A 23,339-nucleotide genomic window follows, 5' to 3' on the forward strand; every position below is an offset into this window, starting at 1 on the left:
GACCACCTCTCTGTCCACGAATTGCCAAGAATAACACAATATATTAATCTTATTCCCATTGTGCTCCTCAATAAAAAATTTAAAACAAAAAAGATGAATCCACCCTGCGTACACGGCCAGGCCGGCAGCAGAGCCGAGGTTGCTGGACTCACTCAGCCACTTCCAGAAGCGCTGTTCCTCTCCGATAAGAGGAGAAACATTGTTGTTGTGTGTGGGCCGCCAGAAGAGGAGGTACTGCTGGCCTACCATCAGAGGGCGCCCTGCCTGAAGTGCGGGCTTCAGGCACGAGAGGGCGCTGCCGCCAAGGACGCAGCCGGGGGTGACAGCTGTCACCCATCTACTCAACGTCCTCTCACTCCATAAAGACCAGACGTCATCTCCACCTCGTTGCTGAGATATCATACTTCATTGGAGGTAATATCCTCAGCCATTTGTTTTACAATATATCTGTATATTGTGAGTGTTTGCAGGAGTACCGGTCCTAAGTTTGTGGAGGCTGTGGAGGACGGCACTCTTTTTCCTCTGAGGGATCGCTGCAGCACGTATTGAGTGAGAGGTGGAGGTGGCATCCCACCGCTGTTGTTACTGGGTGTACACACACCCACACTTGACTGTCTTTGTTCTCGCCAGCAGTACCAGATCCGACAGTCGGGGACGGTGATCACCTGGGAATTCGGGACTTGGCGGCTCCAGTATTCACCGGTTCTGTGGAGGGCGGAAATCGTGTGGTTCCGGCTCTTCTCAGACGACGTCTTCTATCCTCGAGCCTGCCCACATGTCACCTTGTGGATTGACTGTAATTATATTCTGAGATTGTCTGTATGTTCGTTGTGCACATTTCACAACATTAAATTGTTACCTTTTGGCTCATCTATTGGCCGTTCATTTGCGCCCCCTGTTGTGGGTCCGTGTTACTACACTTTCACAACAATTGTCTTTTCAAAAGGAAAACGTCATGTGCTAAATGGGGCCTCATTGCGTAACCAGCTATTTGGAAATGCTTCAGTTGAGTTGCTCACTCTGATATGGAAATTTAATACAACACATGAACTAGAATGATATTATTTTCATTCATAGACAATACTGAAGTAACCATGAAAAAAAAGGAAAAGTTGGATTATCTGTGGAAATCCTACCGTCATTGCAGCATCTGTGCTGCTTGTGCATTAATGCTTGGACCTTTTTTTTAGTAAAGCACACAAATGTGGTCAAAGAATTGAAAAATGAGTTGGGGTTAATGAGGTTCTGTCTTTTCTAACAAAAACTGAGACCTCATTTCATCACAAAATCTGAACATGACACAGAACAGAGGGCCCCAGCCAGAGTTGAACTGGTGGAGTTGTGATTACACATTTTAGACCCCCCAGGTACCTGGGATGTCACAAACCTCAATGACCACACTCCATCTTAGGTTGATTTTAACTAGTCAGAAGAACAAGGTGAGGACTGGTGTAAACAGAGAAGCAGTGGTCGTTTGAAGTCAACCAGGAGGTCATGTTCACATCCCTGGCCACTTCCACCCTGTTTCCTCCATTGATTGGGAATGTTTATCATATTAGGGGGAGGTCAAGGAGGGGGTCAAGTTATAGAGCGGCTACACAGCAGTCTCACTCAGGATACTGTGCAGACCCAATCAAACCCTGCTGCTAGGATATCATTAATTTCATGGGTACATGGAGGAGAAGATCGTGACTAATAAAAGGTGAAAATAAGATCCCAGTGTTTCTCAAACCAAACCTGGTGACTTTGGCTATGCTCCATCATCTGCAGCTTGGACCTCCTCTCAGATTAGCAGCACACCAACACACAGAGCTTTTATCTCCAGACACAGTCTGAGTTCAGGGCCTTTCCCTGTGACCTGGCACTTGCACAGACTTAGCCAGGGGCACAGAGGAAGCTTGCTCATGAATGACAGGACTGGGACCTCCCTTTGCCTCCGCATTTGACCCCCTTGTTAGCCTAATTGTGTGTAATGCCAGGGCCATGCCCCACCCAACCCCAAGACTGCTGCGGTGAGGCCCACGGGCTACAGAGGCAATTATTACCTTATTGTTGACACAGACAACCTGAGAGCCTCCCTCCCACATAACCTCCTCCTCGCTTCTGTCCTCCCATGTATTACTGCCTCGCTCTGTTTCCATCTTTTTCAGGACCACCTAGGTGCTTGCAGGCCCAAATGCACAAATGGGCCAGACTGTTTTTATCCTATCTTGCCACGATTCGGCTCACGTTCTCTGCATACCAGCAGAGAAAGCCATTAACAACGCCGCCTCAAGCAACAGCTGTGACGAGACCACGCAAAAGGTTAAAAGTCACCTCTTATACAGGCAGTCATTGACTTACTACTAAAGTTGATCATTATTATCATCATTATTGTCATTATTATTACCATCATTCATCTTTTTCTTTTCAGTGGATGTATATGTCCAGACTTTATGAGATATTTGATGCGAAAATGACACATTTGTCTGTTTTTGTTTTTATCTCTATAGGTACGTAGCTGTATTAGTGATAAACATGTAAACATTGTGTATATTTGGAGGATAATATCCCTCTATGTTCACCACATCTATATGCCATTTATAATTCACTCAATCAATGTTGGACATCTTCTATGATAAAAACCCATTTTGTTCAGAATGTAAGATGACCCTGATTATAAGTTGACCCCTTTATTTTTGGAAAAGACTTTCTGAAGACCAAACATTCTTTTTGTTTTTATGTTTTTTAATAAGATCAATCAATCAATTCAATCAATTTGATTTATATAGCGCCAAATCACAACAAACAGTTGCCCCAAGGTGCTTATATTGTAAGGCAAGGCCATACAATAATTACGTAAAAACCCCAACGGTCAAAACGACCCCCTGTGAGCAAGCACTTGGCAACAGTGGGAAGGAAAAACTCCCTTTTAACAGGAAGAAACCTCCAGCAGAACCAGGCTCAGGGAGGGGCAGTCTTCTGCTGGGACTGGTTGGGGCTGAGGGAGAGAACCAGGAAAAAGACATGCTATGGAGGGGAGCAGAGATCAATCACTAATGATTAAATGCAGAGTGGTGCATACAGAGCAAAAAGAGAAAGAAAGAAAGAAACACTCATTGCATCATGAGAACCCCCAGCAGTCTAAGTCTATAGCAGCATAACAAAGGGATGGTTCAGGGTCACCTGATCCAGCCCTAACTATAAGCTTTAGCAAAAAGGAAAGTTTTAAGCCTAATCTTAAAAGTAGAGAGGGTGTCTGTCTCCCTGATCCGAATTGGGAGCTGGTTCCACAGGAGAGGAGCCTGAAAGCTGAAGGCTCTGCCTCCCATTCTACTCTTACAAACCCTAGGAACTACAAGTAAGCCTGCAGTCTGAGAGCGAAGCGCTCTATTGGGGTGATATGGTACTATGAGGTCCCTAAGATAAGATGGGACCTGATTATTCAAAACCTTATAAGTAAGAAGAAGAATTTTAAATTCTATTCTAGAATTAACAGGAAGCCAATGAAGAAGGCCAATATGGGAGAGATATGCTCTCTCCTTCTTGTCCCCGCCAGTACTCTAGCTGCAGCATTTTGAATTAACTGAAGGCTTTTCAGGGAACTTTTAGGACAACCTGATAATAATGAATTACAATAGTCCAGCCTAGAGGAAATAAATGCATGAATTAGTTTTTCAGCATCACTCTGAGACAAGACCTTTCGAATTTTAGAGATATTGCGTAAATGCAAAAAAGCAGTCCTACATATTTGTTTAATATGCGCTTTGAATGACATATCCTGATCAAAAATGACTCCAAGATTTCTCACAGTATTACTAGAGGTCAGGGTAATGCCATCCAGAGTAAGGATCTGGTTAGACACCATGTTTCTAAGATTTGTGGGGCCAAGTACAATAACTTCAGTTTTATCTGAGTTTAAAAGCAGGAAATTAGAGGTCATCCATGTCTTTATGTCTGTAAGACAATCCTGCAGTTTAGCTAATTGGTGTGTGTCCTCTGGCTTCATGGATAGATAAAGCTGGGTATCATCTGCGTAACAATGAAAATTTAAGCAATGCCGTCTAATAATACTGCCTAAGGGAAGCATGTATAAAGTGAATAAAATTGGTCCTAGCACAGAACCTTGTGGAACTCCATAATTAACCTTAGTCTGTGAAGAAGATTCCCATTTACATGAACAAATTGTAATCTATTAGATAAATATCAGTATCAAAAGCAGCACTGAGGTCTAACAGAACAAGCACAGAGATGAGTCCACTGTCTGAGGCCATAAGAAGATCATTTTAACCTTCACTAATGCTGTTTCTGTACTATGATGAATTCTAAAACCTGACTGAAACTCTTCAAATAGACCATTCCTCTGCAGATGATCAGTTAGCTGTTTTACAACTACCCTTTCAAGAATTTTTTGAGAGAAAAGAAAATGCTTTCATTTGAAAATAATGTTCATATAAATGCAAACATTATGGGCAGCCCCTCATGATTTCTTGCTTGCCAGTCTGTTGAAGTGGCCACATTCTGACTGTTAATGTTTTTAAATTGGTCACTCTCACAATATATTTCTTGGCTGCTTGAGAGTTGTTTAATCCCTCTGCTGTATTTATCACCATGAGTTGAAATTTTTTAATCATAACTACCTTCATGATTAGCTTACCAGATTTTTGAGGCAACCTCTTTTCGGGATAATCAACATGTCTCTCTCTCATGCAGCACTGTAAGTTAAGGGGCTGGTTGCTTCACTCTTGAGGAGCACACTCATTTCTCAGGTATTTGGTGCCACATACTGTTGCAGATCCATCCATCCATCCATCCATCCATCCATCCATCCATCCATCTATCCATCCATTTTCTATACCCGCTTACTCCAATTAAGGGTCATATGGGGCTGGAGCCTATCCTACCAATCATAGGGTGTGAGGTGGGGTACACCCTGGACAGGATGCCAGCCTGTTGCAGGGACACATATAGACAGACAAATACATTCACACTCGCACCAAATTAAATTTACAATTCAGCTAACACGCATGTCTTTGGATGTAGGAGGAAGCCGGAGCACCCAGAGGGATCCACACAAACACGGGGAGAACATGCAAACTCCACACAGAAAGCCCACAGGTGGAAACCAATCCCATGACCGTCTTGCTGTGAAGCAACAGTGCTAACGACTAAGCCACCGTGCTGCAGATGCATATGACATGTAGAAGTCTACAATATTTGACAACCCAGTTTTTCCACACGTAGTTCCAAGAAGAAGAAATCAACATGGTGAGGGAATGATGGTTGAAAAACAAATGTTAAATGTAAAGTGGTGGCTCCAGGATTTTATAGATGGAACGGCTAAGTGGGGCCATGTTATGTACGCCATTACTGTGTGCACATGTGAGCATAGCAGACACAAAAATATTTAGATTTTTTACAAAGGACATTATGTTTTAATTCTGCTCTGTTTAACTGATTGTTGGTGAAATTGGTCAAATGGTAATGACTTATCTCTTAAAACGCTCACATTATAGAGTCTTTCAGGGGGCTCACTTCAGTCAACAGTCATCTTTGAAATATATATAAAGTTTTTAGCCAAAAATAACCCATAAACACTGAGTTGATTGCATCCTAAATTTGCACCTTCAGTTTTAAAAGGAAAAGAGCTTCTCTTAATAATAATAATAATAACAATGTGCAAATGAAGAGTAAAGGTTTTAATTAAATTTCTATACTTGGTAATAAAGATTATTATTGCATTCCACATTGACCTTCAATATAACATGATGAATGCCAGCCTTTTAGACTAATAACTCTGGATGATTTGCATGTTTTAATTAACTACAAGCACTCAGAGAGTGCAAACCTCTGCCAAGGCCACGGGGTCACTGACGCCATAACATCTCCACGCCGTGGAATCATTGAACCTAAAAAAGTCTAACAGTGATGTTTGCTCAGTAGTAAAAAAGTTTCATCTGCTGTGAGTGGATAGCATGTATCCTTAGCGCTTGGCATCACAGTTTATTGAACTTGCACCTTTCCCAGAAGCTACTGTCATTTCCAACCACTCCACAAAATTTCATCAAAATCCGTTCAAAACCTTTTGAGTTATCCTGCTGACAAACAGACAGACAAACAAACGCGACCGAAAACATAACCTCCTTGGCGGAGGTAATAAACACTGTTCCTGACAAATAAATGAATAATGAAATGAAAAAAAGTATATTAAATGTGCTCATTATGAGCATGTGTTGTTAATTTGAATGAAAAACAAAGTATTTTCAGGTTTGTGCTGGTCAGCGTTTAGAACAAATTAAGTTCCTTTTTCAATGTAAATTCTTCTTACAACTAAGCAAATCATTCAACTTCTGCAATATATGGTTGTGCAATGTGGCAGCATGTGATCATTTTTTGTCTTATGTAATGTCTTAGCAGCACAGTGTGCTCTAACAAAGTGGCCTCTTTGAGGAGCCACTCACTGTGGTTCACTGCCCTCTGTGACCTCATGCTGTCAGACCAAAGATGAAGTGTTTGACAAAGGGTGTGGTCTTGATTTAATCTCTCTCCGTTCACACTATTTTTGTAAAACAAACAAAATAAATAACCAAAAATGTATTCCATCAGTCAGTGTTCAGACAAAATCTAACACAAGACAGTTATTGTTCCACAGGGATCCAAATTCCACCAGGTGTGCATGAGGTGTCCGACAGTCTGATAATTTAGCACCTTACGTCCACACTTTTTAACGAGTTAGAGGACCCTGCACAGACGAACGGTTAAGTTAGACCCTTGGGAGCTGTTCAGGCTCATATCGAGGGGTCCCCAGGTTACCTGCACCTCTGAGATCACAGTGCAACCAGGGTGCTCGTCGAACGGCGGTGTGACGAATGGGACACCTGATCCAAACTGTAACACCGCCCGCGTGGTGGGTCCCTCTAATCACTCTGGCTGCCCAACTTCCAGCATCAGGTTTCAGATTCCGGAGGCTGTAACGGTGGAGCTGTGGGGTCGTGGGACTGAGGTGTCTGGTTTGCTTTAACAACAAACATTTACAGACACTCCTGCACATACCACTCAGTCTGCTCCAATGCTCAACACAGAAGGAAAAAAGAAAAACAGACAGATGAGCACATGCTTTTACAAAAATGCAACACGTGCACCTCACACCAAAGGCTCCCAGTGCCTGTAATTGTAACAGCGACAGCATTAGAGGGCCCATCACCTCCAACCTGGGTCTCACACTGGATTAGGGTCACGGTTTACAAGACTGGGCCTCAGCCAGCAGATGGTAGACAACTGGAATTTTGTGAAACACGATCACTTCTGTGCAAGATGACGCCCTTCCAATAAACTGAAATATATGGAGAGAATACACCAGCTGTCCCTCTTTACTCAAGTCTCTGGCAAGGCTGCTTTAAAGTCAGTCGGTATAACACGCTACAGGAAGTAGTATTATTAGTCTTTTGCATAACAGCCTTCTCTAATGATTACACCTTGGCTGAAAATGAAATGGCCTGTGAATAAACACTAATCTAAATTTGTCATTGGCCGTTTGAGTTGGCCTACTTTACGGTTGAAAGTTGGGTTGGGGATATCAATGCTGGCTAATACAGTTCTCTGTTTACATGGCAAACGATCATCTTACTGGATTAATTGAACATCTAATCGCTGGTGTAGAGCAGATGGTCTGAGGAGAAACGTGTCCTCCTACACTCTGCCCCCCCACTCCCTTTGGTTTTTATTTTTGGATCAGCTGGAGAAGGTAGGGTGAGAAGGGGGCAGAGGACCCAGGACTAAAGCTTCCCTGTTTGTGCACACAAGACCCACTCCTCCCCTCATCTTTGCCGACATCCACCACGGCCAGTTTTAGGTGAAGGGAAAACTACACGGGGAGATATTTCAGTAAAATGTGTGTGTGTCAATAGTGACTCGTGCCAAACCAAACGCCATTTGTGCTCGTGTCTCTCCTTAATTGCTCATCTAAACAAGCTTGAGGGTTGGTGGGGAAGGAGGAAGAAAGGTAAGGGGCTTGGGAGGTGAGGAGGAAAGAAATGCAGCGTGAACAGGGAGGTTGGGGGCACGGGGGGGAGCTGCCAAAATAAATGCATGAATGCCGTCTTTGACTGACTGGCATCTTTGAAGTGAGCTATAATTGCAGACCTCTTGTCCAGCAGTGGAGTCTGTGGCGAGCCCGGTCCTGGCTTAGCCGAGATGTTTGGCTGAAACACTGAGAAAACGTCACGGCTTCACAATAAACAAAGTCAAGAGGCCTCAGCTCAGTGCGGTGCAGCGTCATCCTTCGCTGACAGCAGAGGAACCACACATAATAAGACTCGCTTATTGATTCATTCATGTATTGGCGACTAAATCCCGAGGAGTTCCGCTGTTTCTAACATCCCGTTGCGTAATCATCGCACAGATAGGAAACCACTGCTTTGCAGAACTGGGTGCACTTCTCAGAAATCACATGCCGCCACAGAGATGACGACATTCACTGTACAGGTCTGGAAGTTGGAGAAGATTCTTACAAAGCTCCTTTCACAGTTGTGCATTAGGTAAGAGCTCTCAGAACGCCACCACCTGTATGTACCACACCGCTACTACCCTCCAAGAAAGCGCTGTGTATAATAAGCATACATGGGTACAGAAGTGTCAGGGATTCTAATGGGGAAAACCTACCTGATTATTTTCCACTGGGGGAAGTGTGACATTGCTTGTAATTAATACACGGGCCCTTCATGTCTTATATGGAAAATTCACCTCAACCTGTGATTGTTATCCAAAATACTTTACACACTCCACCTCACAGGTGCTCCTTTAATATTTAATTTTATTCTATTTTTTAAGCCAAGGCCACTGGAACATTAAACCTCAGTTAGGTGTTGCTTTACAACACCCGTTGATATACATACTCAATATGCAACTTAAAAAAATAAATAAATATAGGGATCAGTTTAGGAGGAGTCTACTAGTACTGTTGCTTGTCATTACATGGCGTGCATAGTTGCAAGGCATTTGGTTCTTGTCGTTTGTTTCACTTTATATCCTTGAGAGCAAAAGGCGTTGTGATGAGAAAATGGAAATGCTGATCACTTTGAAACAGCTACTTGAGGTTTTCCTGAATTTGGAACAAAGCCAAATATACTTCCAGGTGTTTCAAGAAGCTGAGTCCCTCTCACCTGAATCTGTTTCTGCTAAACCTACTTTCAGTGAACAGATATGGATCTGGAGGACTGTAATTACTCAGATTGTACAGGGACAATTCTACGGTAACGGAATTACAAGCTGATTCTAATCTGTCGTGGTTAGATGCCATATGTCCAGATTTTGCTGCTGTTGTAATTCCGTTACCATAGAATTGCTCCATGAACAAAAAGGTTTATCATCCTAAATATAAATGGTCAAGATGTTTTTTTTGTTTTGTTTTGTTTTTTGCAGAGTAAAAGTCGCAGGGTATTTTTTGTTGTTTGTTTTTTAAAACTAGCGTGGGAGGTGCGACTTACACTTTGGTGAACTTATATGCCAAAAAAAATCAGACTTATGCAGTTTGTTGTTGTTGTTGTTTGGGAGTGTGGGAAGTCCTGTAACTTATACTTGGGTGAAACATATATGCCCCCCCCCCCCAAAAAACAAAAATCAAACTTTCATAATAATAATAATAATAATAAACAACAATAATAATTTATATACAATTTTCCCATGAATGAATGCACTTAACCAAATAAACCCCAACAATAAAAGTTCACTACATCATGAACTCATGTTTCTATTATAGTGTTTCCAGTGCTGTGGGTCAGCATCAAATTAACTTCATATATGTTGTCCATTACACATTTATTTGTCCATCTTGTTTATTTTTAAAAGTGGAAAGTCCTTGTTAAGTCCTAGCAATTGTTGCTTTATTGTGTTGTCCTTTTATTGTGATGGTATTGTATTATTTTATACAATGGCATTTTAATAATAAATAAAATCAATCAATCAAGCTCAGGTGTGCACCGAGGGTAAACCTTCCAACCGCCCCCCTGCAAGCACTCATGCAAACATTCACACAGAGTTCCTTCTGTGCACCTTTTCCTCATGTGTTCTAGGCTCAACTGCTGTTTGATCAAACAGAACTTGAAAGTTCCTCAAGAGAACATTGACATCAGCTGATGAGGTCTTACTTAGTACTTTAAAAGCATTTACACTTTTATACTAAGTTGAATTCCAGTTGAAATGGTCACAGTCATGCACAGCCACCAAGAGGTTCCATGCAGGATTTGAACAACTGGATTTTCAGGGACTATCCTCCCTTGTGGCCACAATTAGAATCAAAATATGCTTAATGTCCAACCTGTGTGCCAGTCAAGATACCGTGTACGCACTAACCACACAGGCAGTCCAGGGAATCACGTAGTTCCTTTACCAGTTCTGTCTTTAGAAACCAGCCTAAAATTATGGCTACTCAAGCGGCAAAGAGCTTTGGACTCACTGACTTAAGTGTTACCAGTTTCGGAACAGCAGAATTGTCTCTGCTGCACATCGAGACAAGCTGATTGGTTGAATTTACTGTGTGGGTCAGGTGTCAGGGTTGAATCATGGAGAAAATGAAGGGTTGGATGTTCACGCACAACATCAAGAAACTAGAAGCAACTCAGAGAGTGCAAACCTCTGCCAAGGCCATGGGGTCACTGACACCATAACATCTACACGCCGTGGAATCACTGAACCTAAAAAAGTCTAACGATGGTGTGACTGGATAGCATGTATCCTTAGCGCTCGGCATCACAGTTTATTGCAACTTGCACCTTTCTCAGAAGCTACTGTCATCTGAGCACTGATATTGATATTGCAGTGTGCTTATAGACAAAAACAAATAAGAGACAAAATTCAATTTATATTCAACTAAACTGCAAATATATGAATTTTTTTAACATGTATGAACACTTCTCTAAACAAGGCCATAGGGTCACTGACCCTAAAGAGATTCCCTCCTTGGCACAGTGATCTATTTCTTTTTGTCTCTTTCTCTAAAATTGTATATATAATCATTAGATTATTAATATATAAACAAAAATAAATTCAGAAATATTACAATTTGAAAACAAATGCACCCGAACGTGATGACAGCTGCAACTGCTTAATGCTAACTTTTAACATTGAAAATGCCATAGACATGCTAACGCGTTAGCATCGGGATCCGGATCATGATCCGGATCACCACTAAATTTAATCACTTGTTCCTCTTGTCATTTCCAACCACTCCACAAAATTTCATCAAAATCCGTTCAAACGTTTTGAGTTATCCTGCTGACAGACAGACAGACAAACAAACAAACAAACAACGCGACTGAAAACATAACCTCCTTGGCGGAGGTAATAATATGCTAACATGCTAGAAACGATTTTAGCTTGGTCTTCTTCTACACTAGATTTTCTGACATTGTGTGTGGAGTGCCCCCAGTGGCAGTATGGAACTATACATGCAAGCAGACACGTAACCATCTGCTCATGTCTGGCAGCATCTCTGTCGTAAACATCAGCCTCACGAAAGTCCGGCAACCCAGACCAGCGCGGAAGTTCTCTCTCTCTCTCTCTCTCGCTCTCTCGCTCTATCTCCGTCTCTCATCATCCTCTCTCCATCATCTCGTCTCTCTCTCTTCTCTCTTTTTAGGCTCAGCATCCTTAAAACTGAAGACTGGAAAACAGTAAAAACAGACCAAATGATGTTTGCACCCGTTCTCACCCCTGGCTCCCCCCTTTATTGTAGACCAGACTAAACTTCACACTACAGCAGTGCAGACTTCAAATCTCCATCCAGGCCAGACACAGGAGGAAAGAATAACAGATCCTGCTGCCTCTGACTGAAAGTTCTGCACCACTGACAGATAATAGTAACAAGTTTTTGTGATATTGTCATGAACTGATGGTGGGAGGACAGAAATAAGGCAGTGAAGGGAGTCTGAAAATGAATAAAAGGTAAAAGGTTAAGTGGGAAATCTGAAGAAAGTGGAGCTCGGAAACAAATACCAGTGATAGGACGTAGTGCTGACTGGACAGACACATGGCACCAACGTACAAGAAAAATGAGAATTAAAAGCAGTTATGATCAGAAAGAACAAGAGCTGGAAAATGTCTAATAGAGACGGCGGTGAAGACAAGAACCTGTGGGAACAATAACAGTCAGATATGTGAACGAAACAGAATAAAAATACAGATGGGCTGCAATTAAATGGGGAAAAAAGACATCCATCAAAATTCATGAAAAAAAGCACACTTGCAAACTGAGTGCATCAGCTTTATGTGTAACCCTGAAGCCTTCGCCAGCATGCTTGAAAAATTGTACAAGTAATCAAAGCGTACAGGTGTATTCCTTAAAGCATCTTTAGCCTGCAGACAGATTTAGAACATGTATGATTTACATTTGTAGGGAAAAAAGATAAATTATCATGTGGCAATTATGGAATTTTTGTGCAACTCAAAATGAATGTAATCTGTTAAAGGACTTTAGCATCTTGTTGCTTGGACAATATAGGCCAGTCAGTCTAGCATTTAGGGGGTAAACACTGAAAAAAGTGCAACAGAACATATCAAACATTTACATGATAATAACATATCAAACATTTACCTAAATAAATGTGGTGGAAATAGGTCAATGGCAGCCATCTTTAAAGATGGCAGCCTGTATCTCATTCTTGCCAACCCAATGTTGCTTAGTTTTTTTCTGAATATTTTTCAACATGATGCAAGATAGCCAGATAACACCAACTTCGTTCTGATGAAATAAACATAGGCTACATTGTAATATCCTTCTTTTTTCAAGTTTTTCATTCTTGTTTGTTTGTTTGGCAACGCGCTTCACAATTATCCTGATGAAAAAAAAAATTAAAAATAATTTTGATAATTATCAGTTGTGGCTTACCTGAAATAACCTTTAAACTTCCCAAATAAAGTAAAATGCAAGTTCTAAAGTGAAAAATCTCCTTCTGTAGACAATTTTAAAAATTTACAATTTGTCATACTTGCTATAATGAACTGTGCTTGATCAATAATCAGTCTTTACCCATCCATTAATGTATGATCAGTGATTTCCAATTAGGTTTTTACCTCTAGTAATAATCATTTAAATTGAATATTCGATACCTTCATACATAACAGGACTGTTTTCAAAATATGCAACCAGAATGGTGGAGTTTTAAAAAAAATCTTTTCTGATATCTAAACCTTATCTATTCTCAAGGTCGGCGCTACATCACTTCAGTAAAGTGGCCAATCTGAAGGCGAGAAGTCCAAACTTCTGCAACTGTCCGCTCCGTGAAAACACGCTCGGTCTGTATGTTGTTCTGTTGGAGTCAGCTGGTTTTGTTTTGTCTCTACTTGCTTAGAGACAAAACGAGCTGACCTGAAATGAACCATTGCACATTAAATTGACTTTACTGATGAGTCTGACCCTTTCAAAAAGTGACCAAATTGCATGCATTTGTATTGAGCTTGGCGACAAAAACCCGCCCCTAGAGGTTAAACACCCGCATGAACGACCTTGACAATACCTTTTCAAAATCACTGAATCCATGTTGGAAAGCCATATGTCTTCTTGTTCACTTTTATACTGTTCACCCTATGCGTTATGTAGCTTAACTCTCGTTAGCACAGTTAAACAACAAGCCAAACTCTGGTATTTTCACCTTGAGCAGGATATGAGCACCTTGCTCCTTTATTCTCTACTGAACTGTGAAATACCAAGAGTCAGTGGTGGTTTTTAGTACAGGCCATGCAGGCCACCGCCTGGGGCGGCATTTATGGTGGGGTGGCACTGTGGGCACGAGCACTGAAAAACATAATTCCACCACAAATGGTTTTCTTGTCACAGAGTTCACAGAAGCAGTGAGAAGGTGAAAGAAAGGGGAGGGGCGCACGGTGGACAGTTCACCTCTTTGTAATGGAAGGGCCAAGTGTGGGGGGGTTCGTGGGCTACAGTCAGTTACACCTCGACTTTCTTCCAAATAATGCACATCTCATTCATAATATTATAAATACAGGCTTAGAATTCCTGCATGTTTTTCTGAATTGTGTGAAATGTCCTGCTGCACACTGAGAGGATTCGACTGCATCCCCAGCTGGGCGCAGCCAAATCCTCCCTGTGTGCATCAGGAAACCAGGGACAGGCACTCTCCTCCCATGCGGTCCGTGGATCATCCAGCAACAGCAACGAGGCAAGTAGCATTTGAAAGCAGACAGACAAGGTGTAAGAACGAGTTTGAATGTCATCAGAGAGAACAAACTGCCCACTCGTGGAAAAAAAGAGCCTGCCTATTTGTAAATGTAGCGGCTGCACTCTGCGTTGTGTTGTTATGACCCATTCGCTCCCCTCGGAACGCAAACTCACGATGGGGTCAGACTCTCTAACCAGAAGGCTAAAACTCAGGGCTGTGGCCTTGTGACCAGAGAATCCTTTTGAGCTGTTGGGAGTGAGGTTTACTAACTACATCTGCACAACAATACCTGCTGGCCTCTGTTACATAAAGACAGCTTAGAACTTATGCTGTGTTCACATTATTCGTGAAGTGACTGAATCTGACCCTTTTTTTGAGTGCCTGCAAGAGTGTGTGTTTTTACCAAAAAATTCCAGCAGCTGGCAACTCTTTTTGTTGTTGTGTACACTGACAAAATAATAATAATAATAATAATATCCATCCATCCATCCATTTTCTTCCGCTTTATCCAGAGTCGGGTCGCGGGGGCAGCAGCTCAAGCAAAGCCGCCCAGACCTCCCGATCCACACACACCTCCCCCAGCTCCTCCGGGGGAACCCCAAGGCGTTCCCAAGCCAACCGAGAGATGTAATCCTTCCAGCGTGTCCTGGGTCTTCCCCGGAGCCTCCTCCCCTCCTGCCCGGAACACCTCTCCAGCGAGGTGTCCACGGGGCATCCGGAAAAGATGCCCGAGCCACCTCAACTGGACTTCCTTTCGACGTGGAGGAGCAGCGGCTCGACTCCGAGCTCCTCCTGAGTGACCGAGCTCCTCACCCTATCTCTAAGGGAGCGCCCAGCCACCCTGCGGAAGAAACTCATCTCGGCCGCTTGTACTCGCAATCTCGTTCTTTCGGTCATGAGCCAAATCTCATGACCATAGGTGAGGATCGGAACGTAGATCAATCGGTAAATCGAGAGCTTTGCCCCCCTACTCAGCTAAGCTTGATGTTGATATGAATATGCACCTTAATAAAAGATCTAATTGTTCCTCCTCGAAAGACAGATAAATAAATCATCTAATGACAGACATTTAACATGTAAGGCATGTTTATTCAAATTTGAAATTCATGGATGTTTTGTATAAGAGTGATATTGTAGCCTGCAGTCTTTTGATGTCAATTTCAATTGCAATTTCAGGGGAACTTCTAAAATATTAATAATACATTTTTTTTTAAAATGGTTGTGTGAAATTTTGTTTATGTGTGTGTGTGTGAGGGGGGCACTCGGAGGGGGTCTTGCCTGGGGAGTAATTCAGTGTAGAACCGCCACTGCCAAGAGTGAAACTGTAACATAGAAAAATACAGAAACTTAATTCTGAGCAGTACAGCAACACTCTATATCAGTATTGCATCAGGCTATTTTTAGAATACACAGGAGAACACGCAAAAAACCACTAAGCTAGTCCACCATTGAGGCATTGCTAGCATGTACACATGAGTACACATATTACATTAACTCATTAACGTGACTGATAACATGACTTTCCAGTCAAATAAACCATCAGACGTTACACTGTACAATGTCATGTTCATTTATATCATAGGATACATTATGAAATTTACAGCCATTGCTTTCATGAGCATGTGAAAGTTTTCGATGTTCACCATCTGACAAAGGCACCTCTTTACTGCCGCTGCCACGGTCACCAGAAGTATAAGCAAACTTTCACTACAACCAGCCTTCAAACTTCACTACAACACTACAATTATTTAAAAAATTTATCTTTTTCACAGTCCCTCCCTGGATTGTCACCTCATTGTGGTGAGTGGGGTTTGTGTGCTCCAGTGGTCCTGGGTGCTGTGTTGTCTGGAGCATTAGCTCCTTGTAGCACCTTTCTTGGCAAACTGGGCCCAGGTGAGGAGACAGACAAAGGGTGATTCAATAAACTCTTTATGATGGACAGAATAAAGGACAGAGTCACCTCACGTGGGTGAGGGGAAACCGGAGCCTCCTCCTCGAGCCAGGCCTGGTGGGAGCTCGCAAGCAAGCACCTGGTGGCTGGGTCTACAACTGTGGGTCTTGTTTGGGATCAGACCAAAAAACAACATGGTGTCACCTCCATGTGAGTTCACAAGGAGAGTATAAAAGGTCTGGTGCGCTGTGATACAAGCAGTGGACGGGGCAAATGCCCACATGGAGTGACACTCAGTAATAGAACTTGACTCTTGGAATGTGGAACATTACCTCTCTGGTGGGGAAGGAGCCTGAGCTTGTGCAAGAGGTTGAGTGATACCAACAAGAAATAGTTGGGCTCATTTCCACGCATAGCACAGACTCTGAAACCAAACTCCTGGAGAGTAGCTGGACACTTTCTCCAGAGTTGTCCATGGTGAGAGGCGTCAGGTGGGTGAGGGGATACTCAGAAGTCCCCACGTGTCTTATTTAGGAGTTTTCCCTGTTGAACAAGAGTACTGCCTTAATGACACTTCATATCACAGAGAGGAATCTGATTGATGTCTCTACCTATATGCCAAACAGCAGTTCAGAGTACCCAGCCTTTTTGGAGAATCAACCAACCAAAGAACTCGTTTGTGGACACCTGTGGTAAGTGAAGCTGTCGGGTTGAAAAGGAAGGACTGTTATGTCTGGTTGGCACAGAGATCTCCAAAATCAGTGAACAGGTACCAGCAGGCCACAAGGACTACAGCCTCAGTTATGGCTGAGGCAAAAACTCGGGTGTGAGAGGAGTTTGGGGAGGCCATGGAGAATGACTTTCGGTCAGCCTCAAAACAGTTCTGGCAAACTATCAAGTGACTCAGGAAATGGAGGCAGCTCTTAGGCCAGCCTGTGTTCAGCAAGGGAGGAGAGCTGCTAAACTGGACTGATGATATCGTCAGGTGGTGGAAAGAAGAGAATTAGATTAGATATAACTTTACTAATCCCTTGGGAAGACTCCCTCAGTGAAATTAAGGTTCCAGGAGCGTTGGACAGTAGTACACAGTGTAAGAGCACACAGAGTATCAAAGTAGAAGTAAGAAACAATTTGCAAAAATCTCCTCAAATCTACTGACATGCCCTGCGTTGAGGAGGCAGGGATGGAAGAGTCAGGCAGAGCTGGTGCCATCACCCGAGCGGAGGTCAGGTGATGGCAAAAAAGTAGTCAAAAAGTGCTCAGTGGCAAGTTGCCAAAAGTGGACGAGATTTGTCCTGAGATGCTGCAGTCTCTGGATGTTGTTGGACTGCTACAGCTGACATGCTTATACAATGTTTCATGGAAGTTGGGTACAGTACCTCTGGATTGGCAAACTGGAGTGGTGGTCCCTATATTTAAAAACAAGGACTGGAGTGTGGGTTCCAATTATAGAGGAATCCTCCCTGGGAAAGCCTATGCCAGGGTACTAGACTGGAGACTCAGACCATTAATTGAACCCGAGATCCAGGTGGAGCAATGCGGATTCCGTCCTGGTCATGGAACAGTGGACCAGCTCTTTACCCTTGGAAAGATATTGCAAGGGTCTTGGGAGTATGGCCAACCAGTCTACATGTGTTTTGTGGACTTGGAAAAGGCAAACGACCAGGTCCTTCCAGATGTCCTCTGGGGGACGCAGCAGGAGTATGGGATACTGGAACTACTGCAACATGCGATCCAGTCTCTAGGAGACCAAAGTTAGGAGATGTGTCCACATTCTTGGCATTACATCGGACTTGTTCCTGGTGGGTGTTTTCAGGGTGGGACGTCCCTGAAAATGACGTTGCTTGGATGGCAGCATGTGCTGCTCCAAAACCTTGATGTACCTTCAGCATTGATGGTGCCATCACAGATGTGTAAGTTGCCCATGCCATGGGCACTAACACACCCCCATACCATCACAGATGCTGGTTTTTGAACTTTGTGCTGGTAACAATCTGGATGGTGTTTTGCCTCTTTTTTCCAGAGGATAAGACATCCATGATTTCCAAAAACAATTTGAAATGTGGACTCATCAGACCACAGCACACTTTTCCACTTTGCATCTGTCCATTTCAAATGAGCTCAGACCCAGAGAAGGCGGCGTTGTTTCTGGATGTTGTTGATGTATGGCTTTGGCTTTGCATGGTAGAGTTTTAACTTGCACTTGTAGATGTAGCGACGAACTGTGTTAACTGACAATGGTTTTCTGAAGTGTTCTTGAGCCCACGCGGTAAGATCCTTTACACAATGATGTCGGTTTTTAATGCAGTGCCGCCTGAAGGATCGAAGGACACGGGCATTCAGTGTTGGTTTTCGGCCTTGCCGCTTACATGTAAAAAGTTCTCTAGATTCTCTAAAGTTTATCAGTTTGAACATTAAATATCTTGTCTTTGTGGTGTATTTAACTGAATATAGGTTGAAGAGGATATGCAAATCGTATTCTGTTTTTATTTACATTTCACACAATGTCCCAAATTCATTGGAATTGGGGTTGTAGGAGTCTCAGCTGAGAGAAACCTGGTAACCTTTTGTGTACTTTCTTTGTGATACAATTACAACATGAGTGTCTGACATACGATGTACAACCTGCAGTGCTTGAAGCAGGACTTGTGGAGACAGAGAAAGGCAGAGAGTAACGATGACTGTAGAGGTGGCTTGATGGTAGCGTGCGTCCACAGATGTGTTTTGTTGATCTTATCAGGACAGCTGTAAACAATCTTTGCAAAGAGCAGGCTGGTGGAGACACTACAACATACTCAACACTGAGGCACGCTGATTTTTAACATGCAACAACCTTGGCAAAACCTGGCACACCATTCTCTCGGTATTATTCATTTTTGCTTATTCATATTTGAACTGGAAAAGAACAAAGAATTACAGATTTGAATACATTGGAATTTACTTAAAATTACAGCGTGAAGGATAGAGGGATGCTTATTAGCAGAAATGGAATATAGCATGAACAATCATCTGCTCATTCATTCAAAAATTTGGCTTAGAGTTTATTTAATGAAGGCTCACATGTATTCTGTCACATTAGTTCATACATTATAATTTACAAAAGTTACCCACCGGGAGATCTGCCTTGACCTGCGATGCCTGAACACCCTCCTGTTTGTGTTTCACCTGAATCTGAAACTCAAACCCAGGTTCGGTGTTGAAGGACTTTAAGGCTTCTGCTGGCCTCTACATCTGCCTTAAAGGCCTGGTCACACAGCACTTAACGAAGGGCAACGAAGGCCAAACAAAACAAGAAATCTGGACTTTTGTTGACTTTCATTGGCATCATTTAACCTTCGCTCAGCTTCATTCCTGCAGCTGGCGCTTCATCAGGATTTTTAAACTGTTGAAAAATTTGAACAAATGCCACCGAAAACCTAAATTCTTCCTTATTTTGTTTTGCTGTAGTACTTGATGTTTTTTTTTAATCGTTTGCTTAGTTTGTGTAATGTTAGCGTTTAGTTAGACTACGTTCAACCAGCTGAATGTTTTCATACAGTGCAGAAGCCGGTGTGTGAGCGCTGCTGTTGCCGTTGCGTTCATGTACCATCGATAATTACAGCACAAACTCAGCCTGTTTGCTTGGATTGTTTTTTTTTTTTAATCTGGGTGGGGGGTTCAGCTTCACTGGGCTCAGGCACATTATATAGGCCACAATTATTAATCTTTGTGTGGATACAATGAATTATTTTACCAAAAATAAAATGAAAACCATGCTCCTGCCACAAGCAACTGTTGAATTTGAAACAACAAAAAAGTTGTGTAATTTGCGATGGTACTTGAACGCAGTGTCAGCAGCAGCGATCGCCTCCAGCATGCACTTATTATTTTTTATTAAATCTAACAATATGAGTGTAGGAATGACAATCCAGCCCTTATGTACATGTGACAACAGGTAGATGATTCAAATGATTGGATTTTTTTTTCTCATTTTGTCTCTCACAGTTGAAGTGTACCTATGTTGAAAATTACAGACCTCTCATTTTTCTAAGTAGGAGAACTTGCACAATCAGGGACTGACTAAATACTTTTTGGCCCCACTGTATGAGCTCACAGTTATGATTTGCTATACTTTGTGGAGAGGACTTTTTTTTTAACTAAGATTGTGTAAATTATACAGACTAAGATTAGTGCAATCTACCCATATATACTATACTAAAAAGAGTTAATGGTAAGTATATACTCAGAGTATACAACTGCCATTGTGTTTCTGCGTTCTCAAATAATGATGGGCTATAAGCATTTCTGGAGTGAACAGTTTCTGACACCCCAATATTAAAGACGTTTGAGCAAAGTAGGTACATGTTCTTTTGTGGCATTACAGATAGTAATGGCCTCTTTCAAACAAGAACTTGTTATTCGCATAACACGGATGCTTGAGTTTGAAATGCACTCTATTTCTCGAGAGGACATTTTTGACAGACAAGACAGTTTTTTTTTGAGTGCCTGTTTCAAGTCATTTCCCCACTGGGTAAAAATCCTGAGAGTTAGATTGTTATACAGTATGCGTTGATAGGGAAATTATTATTTATTTAATATACTAAATATATAATAGTTCTGGCAGCCCATCAAAATTAGACATCATGGAAATGACAGATATTTGGTAAAAACTGGTACAATTAGAAGCTTGCTGGTAAACAAATGGGGATGTCAAACCAAATGGCCATTGTTGCTGACAGATCAGTAGTAGTCATCCATGTATAGAAAACTAAACTTTATTGGTCATTTCCACCTTGTCATTAAACCAGACTTTATATTTAAAATCCAATTATGTACCCTGATTGTAAAACAGCCTATAAATTATCTGCAACAACAAATCAATATGTTTTCAGAAGCTTAGAATGAGCCTCACATTTGTACTTGGAGGCTGCCGTGTTGATATGGAAGCCCAAAATGGACATACTCCACATTTTGCAGTGTGGTGTAATTTTTTTTATAATGATATGCAAATGCCAGAAGATGATTGTGTTGTGTGTAATGTTCAGGGCTGGATCCAGAGTGAAAATCTGACAGATGCATTTTTGCTCAATGATAAAATAAAACGTACGAGTTTTGTTATTCAATAATCTTCATTCTTTTATTTGTATTTTATTTTATTGTGTATCACATGGCTGTGGAACTTCCCTATAATTTAAAAATAATCAAGTTTTTAGCATTTTGCAGAATTTCTTTTTTGCTCCAGAAGAAAAGTAGATCTGCAAATTTACAGTGTAGATTTTAGAATTTTATAGAATTTATTTGTAATATTTATTTGCTCCAGAAGAAAAAAATAGATCTACAAATTTACAGTGTAGTTTCTGGAATTTTCTAGAATTTATTTCCAATAGTATTTATTCGCTCCAGAAGAAAAATCTAATTACCAATTTACAGTGTATTTAAAATTGAAGAAAGTCCTGTGTGTCAACAATGATTTAATTTCTTTGATTATCAGGAAGTGTCCTATGCCACGTGACTGAATGGGTGCCTTCGTTCGGATACATGTATTTAGTAAATAAATAAAATGTTTTCCAATCTGAAAGTTTGTGTGTGGCATAAACACACTTAAACCAGGCACACTTCCATGATGATTTATGGATAAATTAAATACTTTGACAATCAATGCATGTGGCATGTCCGATATTGTCGGCATTGACAGCGACTGAGTGAGTGGGTTTTTTTTCCAAGTTTCGGCCATCGATCAACCAACGATTTTAGTCGGAAAACCACCGAAAATGTAATTTCAGTCATCATAGAATATCTTTCAAACCACACTATTGTCTGAAAACTATTTATAAACCACTCACCGTTTCTTGCTGAAATAAGTGCCCAATTTTCCTTGCACAACAACTTTTTTCCTGGATGCCATGATCATCGACTCGACTGGACTGACGCTACTTTTGTTTTGATCCACCTGCGCGGTGCATTGTGGGATCAAATCAAAAGCTGTGTTCACCGCGGGGACACGTTCAGCACTATTTGGGATTATTCGAGATTTTTTTTTTTTACAGATGACGAACGATGCATAAAAAAATCTGACCGATGCAACTGCATCGGTCCAAACCGGTCTGGATCCAGGCCTGATGATGTATTGCTGATAACATTTAACATGTAAGTGCAGACTATTTTTGTACAGACTAGTTAACAGACTTTAGAAAACACACCTGTTGTATAAGTAAAAACATATATTGTGTGAACAATACACTGTTTTAAAAAGAAAATAAATAAGACAGAATTTGAAATTAAAGGTAAAAAAAAATTAATTAAATAAATTTTTAAAAATTAATTAAAAATTAAAAATTAATTTAAAAACTTTTTTAAAATAAAAAGGAGAATTGTATTAGACCAGACCTATTGGTGGAAAACATAAGACCACAGTGGAAAAAAATTATCAGCCCCTTAATGATGAATTTCCATGACCCAGAGTTGAGCCTTCTTCACAATATATAAGATGAGCACAAACCAGTGTGAAATCAAAGCTTTTCCAGTGTCGCAGACCTAACAGTACCCCCCTAAAAATTGGTATGGCCTGCCTTCACTATGCATGCGTCATTTTGGACCACAGCAACACGTCTGAAAGCAATTACATGGATTAATGTGATTATTAACCATCAGGTGACAAGGTAAACCTCTTAAATCATTCTAAAGTCAGTTTTAAGCAGAAACTAGGCCGTTTTGTGCAGAAACAAGGCGATAAATTGCGAGTTGTTACTGACGCTTTGAAATGACGTAGGTGCAGCAGCAGCTGCTGTCGCGCTCTGATCAGTCCGCCGTCTTTTATGATGAAATAATGCTGAACTTATGTGAATGATTGCTTGTACAAAAGCTTCAGATATGTGTCGCTGAGATAGATGATGACTGGAGTGTAGTTTGAAGTAGAAATGAGGTGATAATCGACGAAATGCTGGTGACTCTCCGAAATGACGCATGCCCATTGAAGGCATGGTGGACCGATTTTTAGGGGGGACCGTTGTTCCTGATGACTCTGTGACAGGGCTTCCTTTGCCAGCAAATAAAGAATGGTTGCTTTGGGGCTTTGATCATTTTCTGAATTTTTTTGAACAACTGAGCACAGCTAAAACACTCAGATTTTCGTCTGGTGATCGAGGACTCTGGCCGAAGTCCCCACGACAGCAACATGGCTGAAAACTGAAGAAAAAGAAGAGAAATCACAAACCAGTGGTTGCTCCCTATATACACTGTCTACTGGTTGCTAGTGCAGTCAAACAAGTGTGAGAACCTTTATTTTTACAACATGGAGGATCTTTACTTCCTGTCTT

At 41.6% G+C, this 23,339-nt stretch overlaps 1 long non-coding RNA gene across 1 annotated transcript; it reads left to right on the top strand.

Moving 5' to 3' along the window:
• Nucleotides 1–218: 218 nt before the first annotated feature.
• Nucleotides 219–23,319, top strand: LOC117527967. The gene is made up of 3 exons (XR_004565646.1): nt 219–231; nt 14,668–14,671; nt 23,240–23,319. It is a non-coding gene; the product is annotated as an uncharacterized LOC117527967 (long non-coding RNA).
• The last annotated feature ends 20 nt before the right edge of the window (nt 23,320–23,339 follow it).

This window comes from Thalassophryne amazonica, chromosome 16 (assembly GCF_902500255.1).
Source record: "Thalassophryne amazonica chromosome 16, fThaAma1.1, whole genome shotgun sequence".
NCBI classification, from domain to species: Eukaryota; Metazoa; Chordata; class Actinopteri; order Batrachoidiformes; family Batrachoididae; genus Thalassophryne; species Thalassophryne amazonica.